Source organism: Elephas maximus, chromosome 9 (assembly GCF_024166365.1).
Source record: "Elephas maximus indicus isolate mEleMax1 chromosome 9, mEleMax1 primary haplotype, whole genome shotgun sequence".
Lineage (NCBI taxonomy): Eukaryota > Metazoa > Chordata > Mammalia > Proboscidea > Elephantidae > Elephas > Elephas maximus.
The window spans coordinates 62,354,966-62,369,766 of record NC_064827.1 but is presented as its reverse complement, the minus strand read 5'-3'; positions in this window follow the sequence as shown (position 1 = coordinate 62,369,766).

Here is a 14,801-nt window from a genome sequence, read left to right as displayed (position 1 = left end):
ACTAGAATACGGTGTTTTCTTCTGACTTTCCAGGGCCCGCCCAAGTTTCTGGCTTATATTAATGACAGCAATAACAATAACGGCATCTAACAGTTATCACACATTTACTATGGACCTGATTCTGTGCTAACCACTTCACATGAAGAGTCTTTTCTAATGGTCACAATGACTTTTTGATTATCCCCAGTTTTTTTTTTTTTTTTTTCCAGAGAGGCCAAGCAACTTGCTCCAGGATACACAGCTGGTAAGGGGCAGATCCCAAGCAGTCTGATTCCAGAGGCCCCCTCTTAGAGGAAGAGAAAATGTCTTCCTTAGGAGGCATATAAAGCTGCTCAAAAAGGAAAGAATAAATGTTGGTTCCACCACTTACCTGTCAGTTATTGTACTGCGGTGGCTTGTGTACTGCTATGATGCTGGAAGCTATGCCACCAGTATTTCAAACACCAGCAGGGTCACCCATGGTGGATAGGCTTTAGGGGAGCCTTCAGGCTAAGACAGACTAGGATGAAAGGTCTGGTGACCTAATTACAAAAACTGACCAGTGAAAACCATGTGGATCACAACGGAACATTGTCGGACACAGTGTTGGAAGATGAGCTTCCTAGATTGGAAGGTGCTACACAATAGTCGCAGTAATTGACTCAAACATATCAGTGATCATGAGGAGGGGGCAGGAGCAGGCAACATCCTGTTTTGTTATACCTAAAGTCACCATGAGTTGGAACTGACTTGATGGCAGCTAACAACAACAACAACAAATGTTGGTTGAGTGAAGGAAGCTGTTCTCTGCAGTTGAATGCTGTGGCCAGAAGCAGACATTTAAAAAATTTTTATTTGTTGTTGCTGTTATTGAGAATATACACAGCAAAACATACACCAATTCAACAAATTCTACATGTACAGTTCAGCGACTGATTACATTCTTCAAATTGTGCAGCCATTCTCACTCTCATGTTTCTGAGTTGCTCCTCCCCAATTAACATGAACTCATTGCCCCTAAAGTTCCTGTCTTTCAAGTTGCATAATTCTTAAAAAAACATAATGCTTAAGACAGACATTTAAAAAAATGATTTAGCTAAACTATTGTTCGGTTTTTAGATGACTTTAGGGGATATTTTTGGTTTAAGTTTTAAAGATTTTCTCAGGGCAGTATTTTCAGGGGTAATTCAGCCTCTATGGCTCAGAAAGTCTGCAGTCCATGAGAATTTGAAATTCTGTTCCAGCGGCAGGCTTTTTTTGAGTGATTTTTGGTGCTTTTCTCTTATTATTACCTTAGCAATCCTTGGCTTACTTCCTATGTGCCATTGTGAGCTCCTCCAAGGTAGGGCCTATGTCTTATTTATTTCTGTATTCCCAATCCACTATCTCTACGTGTTTCCATGCATATGGTAGGTGCCCAATCAATGTTGATTGAGCAGCAAAAAGCTGCTTCTGAAAATCTTCCCCAAAGTGACCACATAATATGTATGAAGTCATATTTATGTAGGATTATGGGGAAAACACATTTTCCTAAAGTGGCTCTTACCCTTTCCCCAATTTGGACTTTTAAAAATGGGATGTGATTTAATAATTTATAATTAAACGAGTAAATCGTTTAATGAGGTATAATGTATACTTTGGTGAGTTATGACAAATACTTTGCTGTTGTTAGGTGACATTGAATATGTTTTGACCGTACATACAATAGAGCTGAACACTGCTCGGTCCCGTGCCATCCTCACAATTGTTGTTATGCTTGAGCCCATTGTTGCACCCACTGTACCAATCCATCTTGTTGAGGGTCTTTCTCTTTTTCACTGACCCTCTACTTTACCAAGCATGATGTCCTCCGGGGACTGATCCCTCCTGATAGCATGTCCAAAGTATGTAAGATGTAGTCTTGCCATCCTTGCTTCTAAGGAGCATTCTGGCTGTACTTTTTCCAAAACAGATTTGTTTGTTCTTTGGCAGTCCATGGCATATTCAACATTCTTCGCCCACACCACAATTCAAAGGCATCAATTCTTCTTTGGTCTTCCTTAGTCATTGTCCAGCTTTCGCACCCATATGAGGCAGTTGAAAATACCATGGCTTGGGTCAGGCACACCTTAGTCCTCAAAGTGACATATTTGCTTTTTAACACTTTAAAGAGGTCTTCTGCAGCAGATTCGCCCAATGCAATGTGTTCTTTGGTATATATATATATATATATATATATATATATATATATATATATATAAAACCCATTGCCATTGAGTCGATTCTGACTCATAGCGACCCTATAGGACAGACTAGAACTGCCCTATACGGTTTCCAAGGAGCGCCTGGTGGATTTGAACTGCCGACCTTTTGGTTAGCAGCCGTAGCTCTTAACTACCATGCTACCAGGGTTTCCATACATATATATAAAATCTGTAAAACCATCACCCCTAGAAAGTTACCTTATGTCTCTTTCCGGTAAATCCTTCCCACTACCCCTCTTCCCTCCCAGCAACTTTTCTGATTTTTATCATTATAGTCTAGTTTTGTCTATTCTAGATTTCATACAAACAGATTCACACAGTATGCACTCTTTTGTGTCTGACTCCTTTAGTAAACCTAATGTCTCTGAGATTCACCGATATTTTTGTGTGACATTCATTCCTTTGTATTGCTGAGCAGCATTCGATTGTGAGGATGTATTACTTCCTGTTGATGGGCTTTTGGGTTGCTTCTAGCTACAATGAATTTTCATGTACAAATATTTTTGTGGACATTTGCTTTCATTTTTTGGAGGGTAGATATCTAGGAATGGAGTTGCCATGTCAAGATATTTTCTTTGATACTGAATTCCTTTGTAATGGTTACAAAAATTGTTATTCAGAAATTTGACCACTTAAAATGGCAAGTCATCATTATAGGGCCTGGGGATTTCCTGGAGCACAAATATTCTGTGCTTCTTTAATTGAGTATCGCTATCCAAACTCCTTGATAAAATTCTGCATGGTAGCTTCCCCAGGCACCCTGAGATAGCACCTCTCATTGTGTAACCTGGAAGCCTGACAGGACTTGAAGGAAGCTGGCTCCAGCTGGCACCACTGCCCACCATCAGGCTCAGCTGAATTGCCCCCGCCCCAGCAGCCCATGTGGATATGAGAGTAAGAGCATCGCCTACTGTGCTTCCAGGAATTGGTGACTGGACCAAGCAGCAGTTCCTTGTAATGGTTCTGAGGGCAGGGAAAGGGTTGAAAGGTAGGGTTAGGCAATGGCCAGGAGTATTAAATTACCTTGCTTGGCCTTAGCCCAGTGTCAGACTTTTCTCACGTACAGATCAAAATGGGTACCAGCTCTACCCATTGGCCAATCCCCGTTAAAACAGCCTCACCCTTCTCTGGAGCTGCCATTATCTAGCAAGGTAGCCACCAGCCACACATGACTTTTTTTTTTTTTTTAATATTAATTGTGCTTTAAGTGAAAGTTTAAAAATCAAGTCAGTCTCTCACACAAAAACTTACGTACACCTTGCTACGTACTCCCAATTGCTCTGCCCCTAATGAGACAGCCCACTCCCTCCCTTTACTCTCTCTTTTGGTATCCCTTCCGCCAGCTTTTAACCCCTCTACCCTCTCATCTCCCCTCCAGGCAGGAGATGCCAACACAGTCTCAAGTGTCCACCTGATCCAAGAAGCTCGCTCCTCACCAGCATCCCTCTCCATCCCATTGTCCAGTCCAATCCCTGTCTGAAGAGTTGGCTTTGGGAATGGTTCCTGTCCTGAGCCAACAGAAGGTCTGGGGGCCATGGCCATTGGGGTCCTTATAGTCTCAGTCAGACCATTAAGTCTGGTCTTTTTACAAGAATTTGGGGTCTGCATCCCACTGCTCTCCTGCTCCCTCAGGGGTTCTCTGTTCACAAATGACTATTAATTACTTGAAATGTGGCTAATTGGAATTCAGATGTAAAATACACAGGATTTCGAAGGCTTAGCATGAAAAGAAGAATTTACAATATCTCAATACTTTTTATATTGATTACATATTGAAATGATATTTTTCTTCTTACTTTTTAAATACGGCTACCAGAAAAATTTAAATTACATAGGTGACTCACATTATATTTCTATTGGGCAGCACAGCTCAGGTAGAATGAATGTGATTTCAGATATTTCTGAATATCTGATATATGAATTTGCCATCTTTTCCCCATCAGAGTTAAGGTCAAGAGTTATGCCTTTTCAGCTAACAGATACTTGAGGAAATGCTCAGGATCACCAGCCATTAGAGAAATGCAAATCAAAACTGCAATGAGATACCATCTCACCCCAACATTACTGGCACTAATCAAAAAAAAAGAAAGTTGGAGAGGCTGCAGAGAGATTGGAAATCTTACACACTACTGATACGAATGAAAAACGGTACAATGATTTTGGAAAACAATATGGTGCGTCCTTAAAAAGCTAGAAATACAAATACCATATAATCCAGCAATTCCACTCCTAAGAATATATTCTAGAGAAATAAGAGCCATCAGAGGAATAGACATGTGCACACCCATGTTCACTGCAGCATTACTCACAATAGCAAAAAGTGGAAAGAACCTAAGTGTCCATCAACAGAGGAATGGATAAACAAACTATGGTACATACAGGGGAACACTGCGCAAAGATAAAGAACAAGGATGAATCTGAGAAACATCTCACAACATGGATAAGCATGTCGAGCATCTGGAGGGCATTATGCTGAGTGAACTAAGCTCATCACCAGAAGACAAATACTGTATGAGACCACTATAATAAAAAGTCATGAAAAGGTTTACACACAGAAAGAAACAATCTTTGATGGTTACGAGGGAGGGGAGGGCTGGGGAGTGAAAAGCACTAACTAGACAAAAGATAAGTGGTAACTTTGGTGAAGGGCAAGACAGTGCACAATACTGGGGAAATCAGCATAACCCGACTAAGGCAAAGTCATAGCTTCATAGACACATCCGAACTCCCTGCAGGACTAAGTAACTGGGCTGAGAGTTGGGGACCATGGTCTCAGGGGACCTCTAGCTTAATTAGCATAATATAGTTTATAAAGAAAATATTCTATATCCTACTTTGGTGGGTAGCATCTGGAGTCTTAAAAGCTTGTGAGCAGCCATCTAAGATGCTTCTGGAGCAAAGGAAAACCAAAGACTTAAGGGAAAGATTAGTCCAAAGGACTAATGAACCACAACTACCACAGCCTCCATCAGACTGAATCCAGCACAAATAGATGGTGCCCACCACCAACTGCTCTGACAGGGATCACAATAAAGGGTCTCGTACAGAGCTGGAGAAAAATGTAGAACAAATTCAAAGTCACAAGAAAAGGCTTACTGGGATGACAGAGACTGGAAGAACCTCAAGAGTATGGCCCCTGGACACCCTTTTAACTCAGTACTGAAGTCAATCCTGAGGTTCACCCATCAGCCAAAGATTAGACAGGCCTATAAAACAAACACGTAGTTCAACCAGGTATATTAGACTAAATGGGCACACCAGCCCAAAAGCAAAGACAAGAAGGCAGGAAGGGACAGGAAAATAGGACGAATGGGAACCCAGGATGGAGGAGAGAGTGTTGACACATTGCAGGTTTGGCATCCAATGCCACAAAACAATTTGTGTATTTGTTGCTTAATTAGGAACTAATTTGCTCTGTAAACATTCACCCAAAGCACAATATATGTGTATATGTGTGTATGTATATATATATATATACACACATATGCATGTATAGTTATGCCTTTTGTTTATGTTACCTCCTCACAGGGTGCAGGAAGTCCTCGCAAACCACTCTCTAGTCTTTAGTGCTGTAGCTTTGCACAACTCACTTATGAGTAGTGCCCTCTGGAGCTGTGCAACACAGCAGCCCTCGTCTAATCCTAATGGAATAACTGGACAGATCTCCTCAATGCAAAACAGGCCCTCTCTGCTGAATGTGGTAGAAGCATATATGGGCCCTTAAAGAGCTTCTGTTCTTGTGAGGAAGGCAGATGCAGACACCTCTCACTGAAATATGGTGGTTCTTAGCCAGGAGTGCACGCCAGAATCATTAGGGGCTTACTCAAAGTCCCCATCCACAGGCTGTATATGTGTGTGTATATTTTAATTCCTGGATACTAATCAAGATAATGGACATATTCATCACCCTGCCTGTGTGTTTTGAAAACCTCCCAGGTGATATGTTTATGTGTACCTCTAGTCAGGACTACTAGCTGTCATAGGACAGCTATAGAAGCTCAAAGAATTCTGAGGTTAATTCTACCCAGGATCAAAGGGAAGCCTTCACGGAAAAGACAGGTGTTTTTTTTTTTTTTTTTTTTTTTTGCTGGGCTTTCAAGGATTTCGCCATATGGAGATGAGAGGGAATGACATGAGCATGAGCAAAGAGGTTGAGTTGGGGGCAACTGGGTAAAATGGGCTAGTTGGAAGGTTTGGATATAATAGGCAAGCAGGATGGAAAGATGAGTCTAGGCCAGGTCACGGAGAGCCTTTACAGCCAGAGGAGGGGTTGGCCCTTCCTGAGGGACCATTAAAGTGTTTTAGTAAGGGGGGCGATTGGAATGCATGACACTCCCACACCTTTCACAGAACATTCTGACTGTATCAGTCATAGTTTTTAGTTACAAAGACTCCATTCTAGCTCCTTTACACACACACATAAAAAGTATTAATTAAAAGTCACTATACTGGGGATGGGAACTCTGGTAACATAATAGTTAAGTGCTATGGCTGCTAACCAAAAGATGGACAGTTCAAATCCACCAGGCGCTCCTTGGAAACTCTATGGGACAGTTCTACTCTGTCCTATAGGGTTGCTATGAGTCAGAATTGACTCAACAGCAACAGGTTTTTTTATACTGAGGATAATAATAGTACTTTACTCACAGGGTTGTTGTGATGATCAAATGAATTAATATAAATAAGTACATATTTAGAATAAAGCCTGGCACATAGTAAGTGCTATGTAAGTGTTAAAAGTCACTATACTAAGGCTCTGCCACCTGCTTGCTCTCTGGCCGATCACCAAACTGACACCCCCTCACCGGTCATGTCAAAACCCTTTGCATCCTTACAGGAAGACCCACCCGCACATCTTGCTGCAAGATTTCCTTCTCACTGCCCCCTCTTCACTGAGGTATATCCCTATGCAGATTTCAAAACTCAGCAGTGCCTTGCCTCTTGCAGGAAGTGATCTTTGATTCCTCCAGCCTGTGCTTGAACATCATTTACTGTGTCTGCAGTGGTTACTGACATCCTCTTATACACTGAAACCTGTTCTGCAAGTGTGGGCCTTCAGAACACCAACTAGAAGCCTAACCTTCACGCTTTTTGTCTCCTCACATTTACCTGTAATAAGTGGACTAACACCTACGCAGAGTTATATATGCTAGCCAGTGTTCTAGAAGCTTGGCTTATGGCAAATAAATTAAATATCACAAGAGACTTCGGAAATGGGTATTCTATTACTTTCCCCATTTTATAGGTAAGGAACCTGAGGCACAGAGAGTTTAGTGGCTTACCCAAGTACACACAGCTAGTAAGCAGAGGCAGGATTCTAACTCAGGCAGAGAATGGGGCCCAAGGTGCAATGTAACATTCTCTTCTGCACACGGAGCCCCTGAGTGTGTACTGAAGAGCTTCCCTGCTTTCAGGGAGCCAGGACTGCAATGGCAGCTCTACTCTCACTCTCTAGGTGTCCTTGGAGAAAGCACTACCCTTCCTGGCATCAGTTTCCTCCTCTATCAAATGGCAAGTATTTAACAAAATAATCCCCAAGGCCTTGTCAGGTCAAAATGTTCCACAGCCCCTGTGTTCTTCTTTTCACCCCTGACGAGCAAGGGGAACCTGTAAGGGAGTGCCTGATGTCCTGCTCATCACAGTGCCCACTGTTCCCTAGTGGCTCAGGGATCTTAGGGAGACAACAGAGATGCACACTCAGCTTCTCAGCCCAATGATGCCCTCTTCACACGGCCCTGTCATGATGGCCCTCTGGGGAGACCAGCTGGAACTCACACTGGAAACAGTTATTCCCATTCTAGGGATGAGGAAACAGCTGCAGAAGGTCTGTAGGATCCATCCAGAGTTATGCACAGACTCACAAAGTGTCATTGCTGGAAAAGAAGTCAGAGATTAAAGAAAGATAACCCCCACTATCATTTTACTGATGAGGAAACTAAGGTCCAAGGTCATGTGGTCAGGCAGCAGCTTTGGTAGTGGAAGGCAGCAGTGGAACTCTCAGTTCCCAAAATTCCTCGTCCTGTGTTCTTTTCACTAAACTGTGCCTCAGTTTCCTCATCTGTAAACAGAGGATAATAATAATGCCCAGGTCTTAGGGTGTTTGTGAGGACTTGCCGGTAAAGACAGGGATAGCCTCCCAATGGATTCATGCCCATATTGGTTCCTCTTCCATACTGGTCAGGTTGAGGCAGATAGGGGGTCAAAGCCTCTAGATTATCTGTCTCCATTGTATTTCTCAGGCCAGGGAAAACAATTCCATGGAATACAGTGTCAAGGGGTGAAGGGTGAGACCAGATGTGGCTAGAGATGGTGTTCCCCCTCAAGACCCTATGCTCGGGGCTGAGGTTAAGCAGGGACAAGACATGCCTGCCCCTATGAGAGCAACTGTGTCCCCATCTAGGCATTCACCCTAATAAAGGACTGAAGTGCCAAGCCCCAGCGGGTTTTGGCAGCTCACCGGGAAACCACATGGCCTCGCTGGCTACCATGGCTTCTGTGCCCTGGACCTGCTGGCATTACCCAGGTCATGCAGTGTCCCAGGCACCAGGTAAGGGGCAGCACAGTAAGCAACAGCACCTGCATTTTCACTCTGAGCCCCAGATATGTGCAACTCTGCACTGGCACCCTGTATGCAACTTCGCTAAAACTATGTACTTGAATCTCTGTATTTCCCCCTAGACTGTGAGATCCCCAAGGAAGAAAAGTACTCTACATACCTTTATAACCCAGGGCTTGACACAGTGCTCAGTAGTAATGAAATGTTACCTGCCTCAATCGGAGGAAGGATGTACACTCCCAATACTGTAATCATAGGGACATTTCAGGTCAGTGGTGCACTAAGGCTTATTACATGCTTGGTACTATGCCAGACGATGCAAACGCAAAGATGGATATAACATATTTCCTGTAGTGTGGAGAGGCAGGTATTCACGCGACTATATTACAATGTACCAAAATAGACAAGAGTAGAGAAGCACCAGGAAAGAAGTGACAAATTCCACTTGGTAGAAGGGGAGGTAGGGACAAGGGAAGGCTTCATGAATGCAGCAGTGGTCCTGGAGGTGGGATCTAAACAATGAGTGTAGAAGGGCCTTCCAGGAAGGAAAACTCCTGGAGAAAAGACAGGGAGGTTTTACAAAAGGGAGAGACCATCGCTGTGGCTCATAACAGTGCTGCCACAACCTACGTGCTTGGGGAGCTGTGGGGAGCTGTGGGGAGCTGGTGGGCAACTGTGCTGGTCCTGGATGACAGAGACAATGATGGCCTCTGCTCTGTTCATGCTGCCCCAGGCAGCCATCACCTCCTCCACACCCATGTGGGAAGAGCTCTCTGTAGAGCCAGGAGTATGTATGCTGAGAAATGCCATCCCACCATGATGGTTCTCAGTCAGCCCTTCTTCCACACAGTTCAGAGGGGCTGAACTGGCAGGCACGGAGGCAGTGGGGCAGAGGTGGGAGGGTCACACAACTGTTGTCGCAGCTGTTGACAGGGCTCAGGAGCCTGGCACAGTTGCTGCAGCAGAAGCTTCTGACTAATATGGAGGCAACAGTTCAGACCTCAGAAGAATGACAGAGACAGCAGAGCAGGCCAGTCCAAGAGGATATCCTGGTGAGTGGTGAGCACCAAGGACAGCTCCAAGAAAGGCTGGTTCTCAGACACTAGCTTGAACCAAAGGAACCCCTTCAAGCAGAGGTAGTTTGGGTCTGAATATCCTTTCTCCTGCTCACCCTCTCCACCAGGAATTGTCTGCTCTTTAGGCACAATGTTCTATATAAACATTACTAAGTTAACCCCCACCATTACATTATGAGATTGCTATTATGATTCTAAGGTTACAGATCGGGAAACAAGCTCAGAGTTTCCCTTGCCTAGCATTACAGTTTTTTTGTCTTGTTTTGTTTTCTTAGCATTACAGTTAGAAAACTGCAGCCTTCAGGGCTGGACTGTGGGCACTGACTTCAGAGTCTGTACTCTTTCCCCAGTGCCTCCCCCAGACAAAGCTTAAGCATCAATTCCCTTAATAAAGAACCTCCAGAGAGATGTTCTTCTCTATAGAATTGACTACTCTCTCCTCTGCCTCCTCCCTCCCCAAACACATATACACACTTCACACCATCGCAGCATCTATAATACTTTATTGCACTTGTTTAAGTATCTCCCACTATACCATAGACTTCCTTAAGGTCAGGTCACAAATTCTCAGTTAATAACATTGTGTCTGACACATATTAGGCACTTAATAAGTGTTGCTGAGTTAATAAATGGATTCAAAGGACCTCATGAATTAATAACGGGGACAAAGCTCCATGATCAAATCCATTATAGGCAAATCACTGAGGAAAGGCTTATCCAATTCCTGATTCTGAACTCTCTTTTTACAGTCTTGAAGATCAAAACTAAAGTGATGAGTTTGGCAGATGTGGAAAACACAGATTTCTGACTCCTAGTATTATTTTCTGAGTTGTTCACACTGCTGTTGGAATGATAAATGAAGATGGAAAAAAAAAAAGAAGAAAGAAAGAAAGATGCTGGGTTTTCAGTATTCACATCACTGAATTTTCAGTGTTTTCAAGACTGAAGACAAAAATCCTTAGGAAGGAAAAAATGAAGTCCCCTAGGTCAGAGTTGCTCCCTGAGTATCTTTGTAAGGCAGGAAGATCAAATATTGGAGAGGGTCTGAGCAATCTTTGGGGCTGGATACTGTTCTCCAAGGCATGCCAAATGTAACTCCAGTCTAAGGAGAACAGGGTCCTCTTGGTTCACAGGGAGCTACTTTCATCCTTTATCAGGTTCTTGGCCTCTGGGTAAGGTTGTGCTCAGCTGTGCAAGCTGCACCAAATGGGTCTGTCCCAAGGGGCACCTGTTGCTGAGCTACATGAAGGTACTCTAAGAGTGGGCTGTGGGCTCTGCACAACCCTCCACTAGCTCTCAGAAGGTCCTGATGGGAATCCTTTTCCAAAAGCGAGTTCAAGCTTCTTAAACAAAATGTTTATACTGCAATCTCAAAAATCTGGGGTTTGACATTGCACGATGATGCCTGGTGGAATGAACGAGATGGAGAGAGAAGTGGAAGTTAGGAAGAGAAAAGGCTGGTGAAATGAATGACGGAGCAGGACTGGCATAAAGCCTTGAGAGATTTAAAACAATTGAAGGTCGCCAGCACCATGTTCTAAAATCACAGAAACATCAAACATTTGGATGGAGGACTGGTCAGAAAAAAAAAAAAGCGCCTCTTGTATGTATACATCTGCAACAAAACAAATTAAATCTACGGATATTTCATCACATTCTTGAAAGGGAGAAGCAGAAACATTCCTAGAAAGTAATGGATGGAAAATAGGAATTGATTTTAGTGAAGTGATTCGTCCTGAGTTAATTCACATGTTCATTTTAAAATTTCTATGGAATTTTTCACAAATTTGCCAAAATGATCCAAAAGTTCATCTGGTCTAAAGCAGACAGACTAAGAAATTTTTGAAAAGTAATCCCAATGATGAGAGATTATGTGAATGACCTATTCTTGTACTGACGATTTTCTATGAGAAACGGATTTTTCTTGTTGATTTACGAAAGCTCTTTGTGTGTGTGTACACACACACATAATCTCTGCAATCATATATGGTTATGTTGTTGTTTTCAAATTTTTGAATGGTGTTTTGTGATTTCCCAAATAGTACAATAATTTATAACATTTTTCACTTAGTTAACTATTCATCACTCTACAGAAAGTCCTCTTCACCCCAGCATTATATAAGTATTCAATTACTTTTTCTTGAAGTATTGTTTCTTCATTGATTCAAGTATTCTTTTATTTCTTTAAAAGTTTTATGATTTTCTTCATAGAAGTCCCAGACATTTCTTGTTATATTAATTCCCTGGATTTTTAAAATCTTAGGTTGCTATTAGAAAGGGATTTTTTTTTCTCTTCAATTTATGCTTTTAAATTGTCTATTGTTAAAATACAGAAGAGCTATTGATTTGGGCATTTTAGCTTGTGCCTGGCCACTTTGTGAAACCTCCTGGAGTTTGCTGCAGTGCCTACATGAGGGGATAAGGCCAAGAAGGGAGTCAGACACGATTAGGGAGGGCTAAGTTACCAGAGCCATCATTATCCAGTATTACTGGAAAGACACTCCCTGTCGTTATCCATCACTCCCAATGCTGGAGAGAGCCACGCCTTGGCAAGCTTTCTGACTTCCAGATCCACAGACCTTCTGGTCACTTGAGCCTGGCATTTCAGAACCAGGCACTGAGGACACGGGTGGATAAAACAAAGTGGCTAACCCTTGAAGGTTTGTGAAATAAGGCATTCTGCACTAAGCTGAGAAAGTAACCATGAATGTCATGAATTTAAATTAAACCAACCCAAGCCCACTTCCTGATGATCTCCTCTTAATGAGAACAGGAGATCATCTAGAGGAATTGCCCCACATCACCTGTATTTTAACACACTCAGTTCAGTGTCTAGCATCTAATATGAAGTACTTACTACCAAATTAATAAAAGGTAGCTTCATTTAATTAATTCATTCAAGCTCTTTTCAGGAGCTCTCTTCTAGGTACATTTCAATGAGAACTTTAAAGTAGTGGTTCTTAATCTTTTCTTAGTTGCAAATGTAGAAAACCTTAGGAAAAAATACACGTGATGTGGCGCAGTGGTTAGGAGCTTGGCTGCTAACCAAAAGGTCAGCAGTTCGAATCCACCAGCAGTTCTACTTTGTCCTGTAGGGTCACTATAAGTCAGAATCGACTCAATGGCAACAGGTTTGGTTTTTATTTTTTTTGGTCTGCTGGCTAATAAGCCTTGGATTAAGTACTCCTACTTCAAGGTGGGTGCCCAGGTTCCCCATTACGCTTATAAGCCAATGGGTATTCTATGTCTCTGAGTTTTTGTGCTTTAAAGATCAAGCTCTTAACAAATGCACGGCACTAGCAGGGCTCCCCTCTTGTGTGGACTCTCTGATGGATGTGAAGGGTAGAGTATTTATCACAATCTTCACACTTACAGGGCTTCTCGCTGGTATGAATTATCTGATGATGGTGCAGGTGAGATTTTAAAGTGAAGCCTTTCCCACACTGATCACATCTAAAGTGCTTCTCTCCTGTGTGGACTCTGGTGAAGATGAAGATTCAAGCTTGAGATGAAGCCCTTGCCACACGCCTCACATTTATAAGGCTTGTCTCCTGTGTGGACATGCTGATGACTGTGAAGGGTTGAGATGTGACTGAAAACCTTTCCACACTCGCTGCACTTATAGGCTTTCTCACCCGTGTGGATTCTCAGGTGAATTTGGTGATTTGAACTCTGGATGAACACCTTATCAACACTCGTTACATCGGTAGTGTTTCTTGCCTGTGTGGACTCACCCGCAAATGTGGAGTCTTGAGCTCTGAATGAAGGCCTTACCACATGCCTCACACCTTTAGGGCTTTTCTCCTGTGCGAACTCTCTGATGAACGTGAAGGTCACTTCTCTGAATGACGCATTTCCCACATGCCTCACACTTGTAGGGCTTCTGTCCTGTGTGGACTCTCTGATGGATATGAAAGCTGGAGATGGTACTGAAGGCCTTGCCACACTGCTCACACTTAGAGTTTGTCTCCTGTGTGGACTCTCTTATGAATGCAGAGATCACTGCTCTGACTGAAGTTCTTACCACAGTCTCCACGTTTGTATGGCTACTTCTCTAGATGTATTACCTTATGTTTATGAAGGCCTGATTCATTTCTTTAAAATCTTTCCCAGAGTCATTGCATTTATAGGGCTTCTCCTTTTATTCTGTACGTTGCTGTTCACAAGGACTCCAACTGAAGCCCTCACTGCCCTGATCACATCTATCCCATTCCTCTTCTGCTAAAATTCTCTCGTATCTGTGAAGGCCTGGGCTGGTATTCAGGATTGTTCTGCAGTCCTTACATTTATTTGGTTTCTTCTCTGTGTGGGTGCTCTGATGACTATAAATGATAATCTGAGGCTTCCAACTGTAAATGTTATTGCCATCACCACAGTCACAGGGCCGAGCCAAAGGCTCTCAGAACAGGATACGTTGGTGGACTATCTCACTTTTGAACAATGGAGAGGTTTGCTCACCTAAGTCAGAAGATGCTGATTTTGAAGTTCCTCTAAACTACTTTCTGTGGGAGGGCTCCCCTCCCACATTACCCTCCTCTCAAAGATTTCTGGATTAACAAAGTGATCTTCACGTCACTGAAAAGTTTTTGACTCACAGTCCTTTGCAGAGCCACAGGTGAACAGTTGCGTAACAGCTATCCAAGGTACTAACTCTTGCTTTCTAAGTCCACACCACCCTCATTTTTGGAAATCCGTGTATCTACTCTTCCCCTTTTTTGACATGAGAAAATCCAGTTGAGTGCCTGGAACCCTTCCCTTGAAGATTCAATGCGTGGTTCTGACTCTCAGTTACTGGACTAGCCACCCTTCCCCAGATTTTCCATGCAGAAAGTGTTCCATGAAAAAGGCCCTCTAATCCTTCTCCTTGAAGGATTTTCCATATAGTTTTCATTCCAATCATTTGTAAGAATAAATAAATTTCAGTAAGCAGAAATACTAAGTGTTTAG